Source organism: Rhinopithecus roxellana, chromosome 5 (assembly GCF_007565055.1).
Source record: "Rhinopithecus roxellana isolate Shanxi Qingling chromosome 5, ASM756505v1, whole genome shotgun sequence".
NCBI classification, from domain to species: Eukaryota; Metazoa; Chordata; class Mammalia; order Primates; family Cercopithecidae; genus Rhinopithecus; species Rhinopithecus roxellana.
Window position 1 is genome coordinate 30,001,969 of NC_044553.1, and position 12,860 is coordinate 30,014,828.

The following is a 12,860-nucleotide window of genomic DNA, read 5'->3' on the forward strand; positions in this document are numbered from 1 at the left end:
AAAGCCAGTAATACATAGCATTCAATTCCCTCTATAAGTTAAAATCATATCCCCCCTCTATCCCCAAATGGACGTTATTCTATTCCATTTAGCCAAAAGTACACAGCCAACATATCTTTGTGGTATACTGTGGCAAATCAGGGTTTAGATACCAATGCAACTGTTATGAATGGCTCAGAACCAAACATTGCAACAAAACACAATAAGTGGATCCTCCCTCTGCGTGTGTGTGTCCACATGTGCCCATTCATAACATGACCCTCCTACACACACAGAAACTCAATTTCTACTGAATAACAAAACATCTTCACATTATTAAAAGTGTATAATAAAACTGTCCTCTTTAGTGTTCAAAGAAAGAACAAGTTCTAAAGTGATGAGAGAGAAGAGTTAATACCATCATTGCTACTAGCCATCAACTTTAATTCAAAGTACAACTCAATGTCATTTTTACCTCTACTGTAGCCTCGACGGAAACAAAATTAACTTCGCTGTAGGATAAAGTATCCTGGCATCCCAATGGATTTACTTCTCTGATTTGACAGAACATATACGTGGGTCTTTTGTCCCTCCCACAGCATCCCAGGGTGTCAGCAGCATCTCTGTCAAAGCAAATGATGAGCAAATCCCTCAGATCATTACTTCAGCACCCTAAGTACAAGAAAGTCGCGGCCTTCACTGTCGTTACAACACAGCAAACAGATTCTGTAGTCCCACGTTCCTTTCCATTATAGTTGGGGAGGTGGGTGGGAAATAAGCGCTCAGATTTCCTAGGTATCCTTCGTGTTCGGTGCTGGTACCAGGAGTGGCATAAGTACGAGTGATATGTGGGTCACCCACAGAGAGAGACGCAGAACGAAGCTTCATGACCCTCCAAGTTCAGTGAAGACACCCAAAGCCTCGGGCAAAACGGGGCGGCAGCCTTCGGGGAAATGGGACAGAACCAGAACGATCTCCGAGATGGAGAGTGACGGGGTCTGGCACGAGCCCGGGGCTTGCAGCGACCTGAGAGTCCCCGGTACCCCTCCCCTCCTCAACAGGCTCGGTCACTCGACGAGGGGTGCGGCCGGAGGAGGGGGTCGGGACTGGGGCAGGGCGGCGCCCTGGGGGGCCGGGGGGTGTGTCCTACCTGGGCCGTGGCGGACGCAGGGGTTTCTGGAGGAGGGCTCTGGTCCAGCTCAGGACCGGGACCGGCGGGGGTTAACCCTCAGCAGGCGGGACCGCCACTGCCTGCCCATCCCCCGCCGCCGACTGCTGCGGGACCCGAGCGCGGCTTCCAGGGCCGGCCGGCTGGGTAGTCCCCCGGGGTACCGTCCGCGTTTACTGGCGGCGGCGGCGGCTGCTGCTGTTACTGCTGCTGCCGGCTCCCCCAAGCCGCTGCTCTTGTGCCAGCACCTGCTCCCCCTCCTGCCGCCACCGCCGCCTCGTCCCCACCGCTCCCATCGCCGCTGCGGCGACTACTGCAGCGCCCGCTGACCCGACCCGACGTTATACTCCCCCCTCGTAACCCGACACAGCCTAGCCCACCTGCCCTGCCAGCGCGCACGCCCACCTCTCCGCTACAGGTGCTGATTGGAGAGTGCTTTCCGAACTCGCAGCGTCGGTTGGCTAATCCCATTGCCTATCACGAAGGGGGCGGAGAGTCGGTCAGAAACCGTCTCCGCCCCCACCGGAGAATTGCCGCTATCTTCAGGTTTGCCTGAGAGGGCGAGTTACCGGGAAAGGAGCATCACAATGGCAGCGCGCATGCGCCTAGGAATTCTGGGCCTCGTAGTTCCAGCCACAGCCGCAACTCCCCGCCCGTCCCGAGGAGAGAAGTAGGGCTTCCGAGACAAGTAGTTTGCGCACATAGGTGTTTTCCTAGCGTGACAGTTAAATTGATTATAGAAGGATGGTCGGGACTCCAGGGTTGGACTTTTCGGAATAAAATCGGAAATGCTTTGTCACGATACGAAATTACACACTGAGGCAGTCGCGATGAAGGGCCCAAATCGTGAGGCCCTGCAAGCCTTAAGGATCCATCCTCTTCCTCAGCATCAGCGCGGCCAGGATCCCGCAAATTGGCGCCGTCCCCAGAACCGCCTAACGTGAAGCTAATCATCTTTGGGGGACCGGGGAAGGGCCTTAGGTGTGACGAGGAAAGGAGATGGGCACTTCCATAAACGAATGTCAGCCTAGAGACCGGAGTGTCCTTACGGTTTCACAACCCAAGAGCAAGATTTCATTCCCTCTGTGAAACACCACCAGCTAGAGACTCAACGAGCAGCACCGGTGCACACCAGTGTGCGATGCTAAGCAAGTGTATGCGGGAGGTGCTTAAAGCCTTTCAAAGAAAAGCGAGGAGGGCGGAGCAAGGACGCTGTGCAGGATGCGTTTCTATTTAGTGTTGTGTCAGCCGCTTTGGTGAAGGAAAACCTTAAGATTAAGCACCTCTCCCATCTTTGCCCACCAATGTACAGTAGAGAAAACCCATTAAAAACGCTAAACAGCTTTCTTAAGGTTGTAAAACTAATTAGTGGCAAAATGAAAACTCAGGTCTCTCATACGCCCCACATCTAATGTCCTTTCTACTTAAGAATCACAATGATCCCCAGGGGTCTGCCATGGATGGAAAGAATGCAATGAATTATGAACTTCATCTTTACTTTAAATCCTTTTCTTCACTCAAGTGACATTGTCAATAAAGCTGACTAAGAATATAGAAAGGTAAATGACTAATCCTATATTCAGTCTTGGAACTGTTCCTATAGAATCTGTTTCTTCTTGTTCAGGAAGTGCCACAGCCTCTTGCCATTCTTTTTAAAAACAGCAGGCGTCTCTACTATCTGTCATGTCCAGATCCTTGGATTAAAAGCAGGACAAAATGTATATTAAAGGCAAGTGATGATGCAGCTCATCTTGTTCTATGCAAACATAAAGATGTTGCCAATTGTTTTTTATTTCTACTGATTAAAACCATAAGTTACTTTTTCCATTACTATGTCTAATAGAGTATTTCATTCATTTCAGAATATTGGCCAATCATGTAATTTGAATAAGAAAACATTAGGATTTCTGTAAATATTATTCTTTAAAATTAAAGAAGTTTATAGGAGCCCGGCACAGTGGCTAATGCCTGCAATCCCAGCACTTTGAGAGGCTGAGGTGGGAGGATCACTTGAGACCAGGAGTTCAAGATCAAACTGGGCAATGTAAGGAGACTCCTGTTAAAATATATATATATATATATATATATATATATATATATATATATATATATATATATCATGGAAACATAGATTTTATTTTTATTTTTATTCTTTTTTAAGACGGAGTCTCGCTCTGTCGCCCAGGCTGGAGTGCAGTGGCGCGATCTCGGCTCACTGCAAGCTCCGCTTCCCGGGTTCAAGCCATTCTCCTGCCTCAGCCTCCTGAGTAGCTGGGACCACAGGCGCCCGCCACCGCGCCCGGCTAATATTTTTTTGTATTTTTAGTAGAGACGGGGTTTCACCGTGGTCTCGATCTCCTGACCTTGTGATTCGCCCGCCTCGGCCTCCCAAAGTGCTGGGATTACAGGCGTGAGCCACCGCGCCCGGCCTTAAATTTTTTTTAATTAGCCAGGCATGGTGGCATGCCCCTGTAGTCTCAGCTATTCGGGAGGCTGAGGCAGGAGGATCAGTTGAGCCCAGGAGTTCAAGACCAGCCTGGTCAACATAACAAGACCTTGTCTCTACACACAAAAAATTTTTAGTTGGCCAGCCCTGTCTCTACTAAAAATACAAAAATTAGCCAGGTGTGGTGGCATGCACCTGTAGTCCCAGTCACTTGGGAGGCTGAGGCAGGAGGATTTCTTGAGTCCTGGATGTCAAGGCTGCAGTGAGCTATTATCACATCACTGCACTCCAGTCTGGGAAACAGTGATACCCTGTCTTTAAAAAAGAAAAAAAAGGGCCGGGCGCGGTGGCTCAAGCCTGTAATCCCAGCACTTTGGGAGGCCGAGATGGGCGGATCACGAGGTCAGGAGATCGAGACCAGGCTAACACGGTGAAACCTCGTCTCTACTAAAAAACACAAAAAACTAGCCGGGCGAGGTGGCGGGCGCCTGTAGTCCCAGCTACTCGGGAGGCTGAGGCAGGAGAATGGCATAAACCCGGGAGGCGGAGCTTGCAGTGAGCTGAGATCCGGCCACTGTACTCCAGCCTGGGCAGCAGAGCGAGACTCTGTCTCAAAAAAAAAAAAGAATTATTGAGCTGTCTCCAGAGACACTCTTTCAGTCAGGCTAAATGTCAATGTAATATGTTATTCAAGAGCTGGTACTGGAGTTTAGGAATCCCCTTTGAGATACAGATATAGATATATCTGAAGTATATATATATATATATCTCAAATGTATATGTATATATCTCTTTTAATAAATAAGCTGGGCCTAGTAGCTCACACTTGTAATCCCAGCACTTTGGGAGGCCAAGGCAGGAGGATCCCTTGAGCCCTAGAGTTGGAGACCAGCCCTAGCAACATAGTGAGACTCTATCACTACAAAAAATATGTATTTTTAATTAGCTGGCCCTTGTAGTCCCAGCTACCCAGGAGGCTGAGGCAGGAGGATTGCTTGAGTCCGGGAGGTCGAGGCTGCAGTGAGCTATGATTGCACCCCTGCACTACAGCCTGGGTGACAACACAAGACTCTGTCTCTAATAAATAAATATGGTAGCCAGCCTTCCAGATGGCCCCCGATGATCCCTACCTCACTTATTCTCGTTCTTATTTATTCCTGTCCATACTAAATTGGACTGACCTATGTAACTAATAGGACTTTCCAGAAATTATGGTGTGGGAATATCAAGGCCAGGATATAACAGACATTGTAGCTTCTGCCTTATGCCTTCTTGGATCACTTATTTCGAGAGAAGCCAGTTGTCCTTTCCTGAATATACTCTAGCAGTCCCATGCCGTGGTCCCCTGGCGAGGAACTGAAGCAGCACATCAATAATCAGCACCGGTTTGCCATCTATGTTAGTGAGCCATTCTTAGAAATGAATCCTCCAGCCCCAGTCAAGCATTCAGATGACTGAAAGCCCAGCTGGCTTCTTAACCACCACCTTGTGAGACACTCCAAGCCAGAACCACCCAGTTAAGTCACTTCCAAAATGGAGACCCACAGAAACTATGTGATATAGTAAATGTTTACTATTGCTTTAAGCACTAATTTTTGGGATAATTGGTCATGCAGCAAGAGATAACTAATACAGTAAGACGTGGGAAAATAAGAGACAGGAATAACTGAAGTCTAAGGATGTGTCCCTGGAGAAGTCTAAAGGAATCAGACAGATTCTAGGATCAGTCTTACAGCATATGCAAAGATATGATGTCCAAAGTTCAGATTTACATTAAAAAGTCCCCACACAGGACATAAAGCCCCTTTCAACACAGCTTCTTTTCTCCTAGCATGAAATAAATAACATATTGAAGAATCTCTTTCTTCTATTCCTTTCCTTTCATTTATGTCCTCTTCTGCCTATCTTTAGGTACCACTTTGTAACCTTCTTCCCATAATCCAAACAGAAAAGGATCTAGATGTGTCATTTACATCAAATTGTTATTGGGACAGCACCCCAGTGTGAATCTGTGTTCAACTCAAGGAAAAGAGACCTCTGCCCTTGTCTCTTTCTATCTCTCTCTAGAAACACATCTCAGAGTTGCACACGAGAAGTGGGTAAATTATATGGTATGTTAATTATATCTTAATAAATCTCTTTTTAAAAACTCAGTCCACAGTGCTTTGAAACATGAAACTCAATCGTGAACTGGTGCTCAAGCATTTCTGAAAACCAGCAAGCAGCGTTGTTTTTCAGTTTTTCATCAAATCAGTTTCTATTTGAACATTACTTAAACCACAAACAAAATCCCTGTAAACAAGATTTTTTTGCTTTTTTGTGAGACCGTCTCGCTCTGTCGCCCAGGCTGGAGTGCAGTGGCGCGATCTCGGCTCATTGCAACCTCCGCTTCCCGGGTTCATGCCATTCTCCTGCCTCAGCTCCCAGAGTAGCTGGGACTACAGGCGCCCGTCACCTTGCCCTGCTAATTTTTTGTATTTTTAGTAGAGATGGGGTTTCACCATGTTAGCCAGGATGATCTTGATCTCCTGACCTCGTGATCTGCCCGCCTTGGCCTCCCAAAGTGCTGGGATTACAGGCTTGAGCCACTGCGCCTGCGCCCCCGTGCCCGGCCCCCAAAAACAAGTTTTTATAGAACCTACTAATGCCATCTACTCTGATAGGCACTGGGAAAACAAATTTGAATAAATTCAGTCCTGTCCCTCAGGGTTTCACAATGTAATGATTAGCATACATGCAAATCTTACTATAATACATTGTAATAACTGCTGTAAAAGAGGTATAACAGCATACAAAGATATTCAAAAGCCAAATCCTTGGGGATCTCTGAGAGCTTCATTTCTTTAAGCCAGTGTCGGCTGCATTCTGATTTCAACAGAAAGGCATTCACATCACATATATTCACTAACTCAAGTGGTTGTGTGTTTTTGAAAAGCTTATTTTTAAGTAAAAGGCTTGATTTTTTTTTTTTTTTTTTTTTTTTTTTTTGAGATGGAGTCTCACCTTGTCACCCAGGCTGGAGGGCAGTGGCACAATCTTGGCTCACTGCAACCTCCACCTTCCAGGTTCAAGTAGTTCTGCCTCAGCCTCCCAAGTAGCTGGGATTATAGTCGCCTGCCAGCATGCCAGAATAATTTTTGTATTTTTAGTAGAGACAGGGTTTCACTATGTTGGCCAGGCTGGTCTCGAACTCCTGACCTCGTGATCCGCCCACCTCAGCCTCCCAAGGTGCTGGGATTACAGGTGTGAGCCATTGCACCCAGACTTGATTTCTTTTCTTTTTTTTTTTTTTAAAAAAAAACAGAGTTTTGCTCTGTCACCCAGGCTGGAGTGCAATGGCACCATCTTGGCTCACTGCAACCTCCACCTCCTGGGTTCAAGCGATTCTCCTGTCTCAGCCTCCCAAGTAGCTGGGACCACAGGTATGTGCCACCACACCTGGCCTTGATTTCTAATTTTTGTATTTTCAGTAGAGACAAGGTTTCACTATGTTGGCCAGGCTGGTCTTGAACTCATGACCTCGTGATCCACCCGCCTCAGCCTCCCAAGGTGCTGTGATTACAGGCGTGAGCCACTGCACCCGGTCTTGATTTCTAATTAAAGAAGTTTCAAGCAAAAAGAATTAAGAGAAAACGTTGTTGAGGGGGCAAGACAAAAAAACTCTCAATTTGGGAGACATGAGTTTATTCTCTTTTAACCTATTGATTATCAATTGTGTTTAATTATAATGATTAAAATAGACCATAATATCAGAGAAGATTGACATTGATTGGACCTAGTAAAGTGAGAAAAGAAACTAAAAGAGTTTACATTCACAAAGTAATTCTAATTGTAGTTATTTCTTGATCTGCTTCCCATTTAGGCCTTTTACGAACCACAGAATAATTATATCGTTAACCGTTAACTTTTTGAAAGTCTTATTAGAAGAGTGAATTATAGCTCTATATATTTGCCGTAGTTTTGCTGCAAGGATTTCTTTTTTTTTTTCGGAGACAGAGTTTTGCTCTCGTTAGCCAAGCTGGAGTGCAATGGCGCGATCTCAGCTCACTGCAACCTCTGCCTCCCGGATTCAAGTGATTCTCCAGCCTCAGCCTCCCTAGTAGCTGGGATTACAGACGCCCGCCACCATGCCCAGCTAATTTTTTTGTATTTTTAGTAGAGACGGGGGTTTCACCATGTTAACCAGGCTGGTCTCGAACTCCAGACCTCAAGTGATCCGCTGCCCTCGGCCTCCCAAAGTGCTGGGATTACAGGCGTGAGCTACCGTTCCCGGCCCCATTAATATATTATTGTTGTATACTCATAGATTTAAAATGAGAAAATAGTGGGGTGATGTTATGATTGTGCCTGTTACAGTCTGGAAAAAGTTCAGTGACTTTTAGTCTAGTTCAGGAACCAGCCACTCCACTCCTAACCCTGGACAGTTCTGTGATTTTCAGGCTCTTCTGGCAGGATCATTAACTGACTAGCAATGCTAATAGCGCACCCTAGTGATAATAGTGTTCCATTGCAAGATGTATTGAAGCAAAACTGGTTTTATATTTTTGACATTAATCAAAGCCGACTAGCCAGTGGCTAAGGATTTTAATCATTTTTAAAGACCTGATTATGCTCATGATAATCTTTTTTTTTTTTTTTTTTGAGACGGAGTCTTACTCTGTCACCCAGGCTGGAGTGCAGTGGCACGATCTTGGCTCACTGCAACCTCTGCTTCCTGTGTTCAAGTGATTCTCCTGACTCAGCCTCCTGAGTAGCTGGGATTATAGATGAGCACCACCACGCCAGGCTAATTTTTGTATTTTTAGTAGAGACGGGTTTCCGCCACGTTGGCCAGGCTGGTCTCCAACTCCTGACCTCAGGTGATTCACCCACCTCGGCCTCCCAAAGTGCTAGGATTACAGGCATGAGCCACTGCGCCGGGCCAAAGATGATCTTGAAATATTTTTCTGGTGGTGTCATTTTGGGAATTGTATGTTCTACAACATAAAATATATTTGTAGATGGCAGATAAAAATTTCCAGAAATGTATTGAGTACCTACATCAAAGTTACCATAGGATATCCTATGAAGGATTAAAAACATGTAAGATATGGTTCATATATATGCTATTTTGAATTATAGTTTTTGTATGTCTTATTTTTATAGAATGTAGAGGGATAATTTCTTATACCATGTATTCCCCATACCTTCTTCACTTTGTAAATATTAAGTACACTCAGTAGGTATTTTAAAATAATTAATGCAAAAAGTTAAATACTAATAAGTACAAAAATACAAGTGATGTCACACATTGTTTTAACTTTTTTTTTTTTTTTTTTTTTTGAGACGGAGTCTCGTTCTGTTGCCAGGGTTGGAGTGCAGTGGCCAGAGCTCAGCTCACTGCAACTCCGCCTCCCGGGTTTATGCCATTCTCCTGCCTCAGCCTCCCAAGTAGCTGGGACTACAGGCGCCCGCCACCTCGCCCGGCTAGTTTTTTGTATTTTTTAGTAGAGACAGGGTTTCACCGTGTTAGCCAGGATGGTCTCGATCTCCTGACCTCGTGATCCACCCGTCTCGGCCTCCCAAAGTGCTGGGATTACAGGCTTGAGCCACCGCGCCCGGCCTGTTTTAACTTTCAAACAAGTGCTATCAACACCTCCGGGTTTGCCTTTTTCTGCATTTTTCTGTATTAAGATGCTTTCAAAGAAAATAAATAGTATCACTCTGTTGCCCAGGCTGGAGTGCAAGGGTGCCAGTATAGCTCTCTGTAACGTCGAACACCAGAGCTCAAGCAATTCTCCTACCTCAGCCTTCTCAGTAGCTAGAACTCCAGCAGTGTACCACCTTGTCTTTTTATTATTATTATTTTGTAGGGCCAGGGCTAGCACTCTGTTGCCCAGTCTGGTCTTGAACCGCTGGCTTCATGGTATCTTCTCACCTTAACCTCCCAAAGCACTAGGATTTCAGGTTTGAACCACTGCACCCAGCAAGTTGCTTTTTTATTTTCTTTGACTCTTACCCAGAAACACAACAAGGGTGATTGTTAAAACAACAAAGAAAATCCTTCAGTGTGGAGAACTCAAAAGAGAGAGAAGAGAGAACAGTTCCAGAAAATTTACCTTAGGAGTGGTAACAGCAGTGTAGAAACTAGAACTAGAAACTTGGCTTTCTGTGTTCCTGGGTCAGTCTGTCTGATACACAGCGTTCAAATAGAATCCCTGATTATTCTTAGCATAGCATCTCACTGTGCTCGCATGTAAAGCTTGCTCTAAACAAGTCAGGGTTGCAAGTCTGTGGGGGCATATCCAGATCCAGCTGGAGATGAGTTCTAGCCTTGCAAAAGGACAGTATCCTCATTCCTCTTTTCTTTTTTCTTTCTTTCTTTTTTTCAGACGGAGTTTCTCTCTTGTCGCACAGGCTGGAGTGCAACCTCCCCGGCTCACTGCAAACTCTACCTCCTGGGTTCAAGCAATTCTCCTGCCTCAGTAGGAGGCAGTAGCTGGGATTATAGGTGCCCACCACCATGCCCAGCTAATTTTTTAGTATTTTTAGTAGACATGGGGCTTCACCATGTTGGCCAAGCTGGTCTCAAACTCCTGACCTCAGATGATCCACCCGCCTCAGCCTCCTAAAGTGCTGGGATTACAGGTGTGAGCCACCTCGCCTCGCCTCCTCTTTTCTTAGTAAACTGAAACTTCATTTTTTTGCTCACACAGATTTTCAAAAAATGTGTTTCTGGGAAAATAAAAACAACTGGAAAAAATAAAAATTTTAAACTTTGAATTCTAGTTGAATGTAATAGGAAGTTAAGAATAAACTCAAGTACATTTTACATATGATAAAGGTGACATCTCAGATAGTTGGGACAAAGATGGACCCTCTTAGAAACAGTGTCCAGAGAACCAGATTAGATGGTTAAAAATAATAATAAAATTGAACCACAAACAGGAATAAACTCCAAATGGATCAGAGATCTAAATGTAAAAAATGAAATCATACAAGTACTAGAAGAAAACATGGATGAATTCCTCTAAACCTGGGTGTGAGAAGAGGCTTCCTAATTATAATTCAACATCCAGATGTAATTTTTGAAAAGATTGAAAAATTTAATCACAAAACATTAAAAGAACTTTTTATGGAATTAAAACTATAAAGTCAAAATCAGTGAGATAAAATATTTAAAATGTATTTCACAGATAAAGAGCTAGTATCTTGGATATATTTTAAAAAGCTTAAAAATCCAGGGAAAAAAGAATTTAAAACAATGGAAAAATGGGCAAAAAATATAACATACCTACTATATGGCTAAAATTAGAAAGACTAACAGCATCCAATGTTTGTGAGGATGTGGAGCAACCAGAGCTCTCATACATTGTTGGTGGGAATGTAAATGGTACATCCATGTTGAAAAAAAGATCTGGAAATTTCATTCAGACTAAACATATATCTATCCTATGAATCAGCAGTTTGACTTCAAGATATGTACCCAAAAGAAATGAAAACATATTTTCACAAAGAGACTAACTCAAGAATGTTCAAAGTAGTTTTATTTATAATATCCCAAAATAGGAAACAGCTCAGGTCCGAAGGAGAATAGACTACTAACTACTGTACTATGTTCATGAGTGGAATATCACTCAACACTAAAAATAACCTAATACACAAAACTACACGGATGCATCTCAAAAACAATATGCTGAATGAAATAAACCTTGCCAAAGCATCGTATTATATGATTCTATTTATATGAAGAAGTCTTATGGAAAAGAGAACATACTGGATTATTCCAGTTATGTAAAACTCTAGCACGAAACACACTAATCTATGGTAGAAAAAAATGAGAACAATGGTTGCCTCTGAGGAGACAGGGGCTGGGATTAGCTGGTAAGGTATAGAAAGTAATGATAATGTTCTATAAGTGCATGCATTTGCCAAAACTCTGTGAATGTACACTTAAGATTTGTGCATTTCATTGAATGTAAATTTTATATCAAAAGAAAAAACTGCCCAGGCACTGCGGCCTGCATGCCTTTCCCAGCACTTTAGGAGGTCAAGGCAGGAGCATTGCTTGGGCCCAAGAGTTCAAGACCAGTCTTGGCAATATAGTGAGATCCCTTCTCTACACAAATAAAAATAAATGAGCTGGGTATAGGGGCATGCGCCTGTAGTCCCAGCCACTTGGGAGGCTGAAGTGAGAGGACTGTTTGTGCCCAGATGGTTGGGGCTGCAGTGAGGTGAGATTGCACCACTGCACTCCAGCCTATGTGACAGAGTGAGACCCTGTCTTGAAAAAAAAAAAAAAGAAAAAGAAGAAAAAACCTGCAAAAAATATTGAGCTCTAGTTAATTATATGCATACAAAATACATTAGGGGGGATATGTATTAATTACTGCAATTGACTTAATTTTCTCCAAAAAATAAGAGGGATTGATGAATGAATAGAGGGATGGATAGGTGGATAGATACATGATAAAGCAAGTATAGCAAATTACTACTGGTAGATTCTTGGTAGTGGTATATGGATGGTCGCTATAAAGTTCTTTCAACTTTGCTGTATGTTTAAAAATATTCATAATAGACCAGTTTTGGTGGCTTATGGCTGTAATCTCAGCACTTTGGGAGGCTATAATGGGAAGATTACTTGAGGCCAGGAGTTCAAGACCAGCCCGGGCAACACAGTAAGACCCCATGTCTACCAAAAATTTAAAAATAATAAAAAATTAGCCCTTCATAGTGTTGCATGCCTGTGGTCCTAGCTACCTGGGAGGCTGAGGTGGGAGGATCACTTGAGCCCAGGAGTTCAAGGTTACAATGAGCTGTGATTGCACCACTGCACTCGAGCCTAGGCAACAGAGCAAGACCTTGTCTATAAAAAAAAGAAGAGAAAAGAGGCCGGGTGCGGTGGCTCAAGCCTGTAATCCCAGCACTTTGGGAGGCCGAGATGGGCGGATCACGAGGTCAGGAGATCGAGACCATCCTGGCTAACACGGTGAAACCCCGTCTCTACTAAAAATACAAAAACTAGCCGGGCGAGGTGGCGGGCGCCTGTAGTCCCAGCTACTCGGGAGGCTGAGGCAGGAGAATGGCATAAACCCAGGAGGCGGAGCTTGCAGTGAGCTGAGATCTGGCCACTGCACTCCAGTCCGGGCGACAGAGCGAGACTCCGCCTCAAAAAAAAAAAAAAAAAAAAAAAAGAGAAAAGAAAACATTCATAATAAAATATTAGAAAAAAATATTTCACACCCATGTTAGGGAGCCATCTTGGAAATAGGTCCTCTGATCAACATC

The 12,860-nt window shown here is 44.2% G+C and overlaps 1 protein-coding gene across 2 annotated transcripts in view; it reads right to left on the reverse strand.

Annotated features, from left to right (window-relative positions):
- TTBK2 (tau tubulin kinase 2) overlaps nt 1-1,525 on the reverse strand; it is a 178,606-nt gene extending 177,081 nt beyond the window's left edge. Inside the window, exons 1-2 of one of the 2 annotated variants that reach the window (XM_030930648.1) lie at nt 1,130-1,484; nt 455-602 (exon numbers count right to left, since the gene is read on the reverse strand). The gene's annotated coding sequence lies outside the window, so the exon portion shown is untranslated. Of the gene's footprint in view, nt 1-454; nt 603-1,129 lie in introns of both variants that reach the window. The other variant, XM_010383778.2, reaches the window with a different exon arrangement.
- Between the last annotated feature and the right edge of the window lie 11,335 nt (nt 1,526-12,860).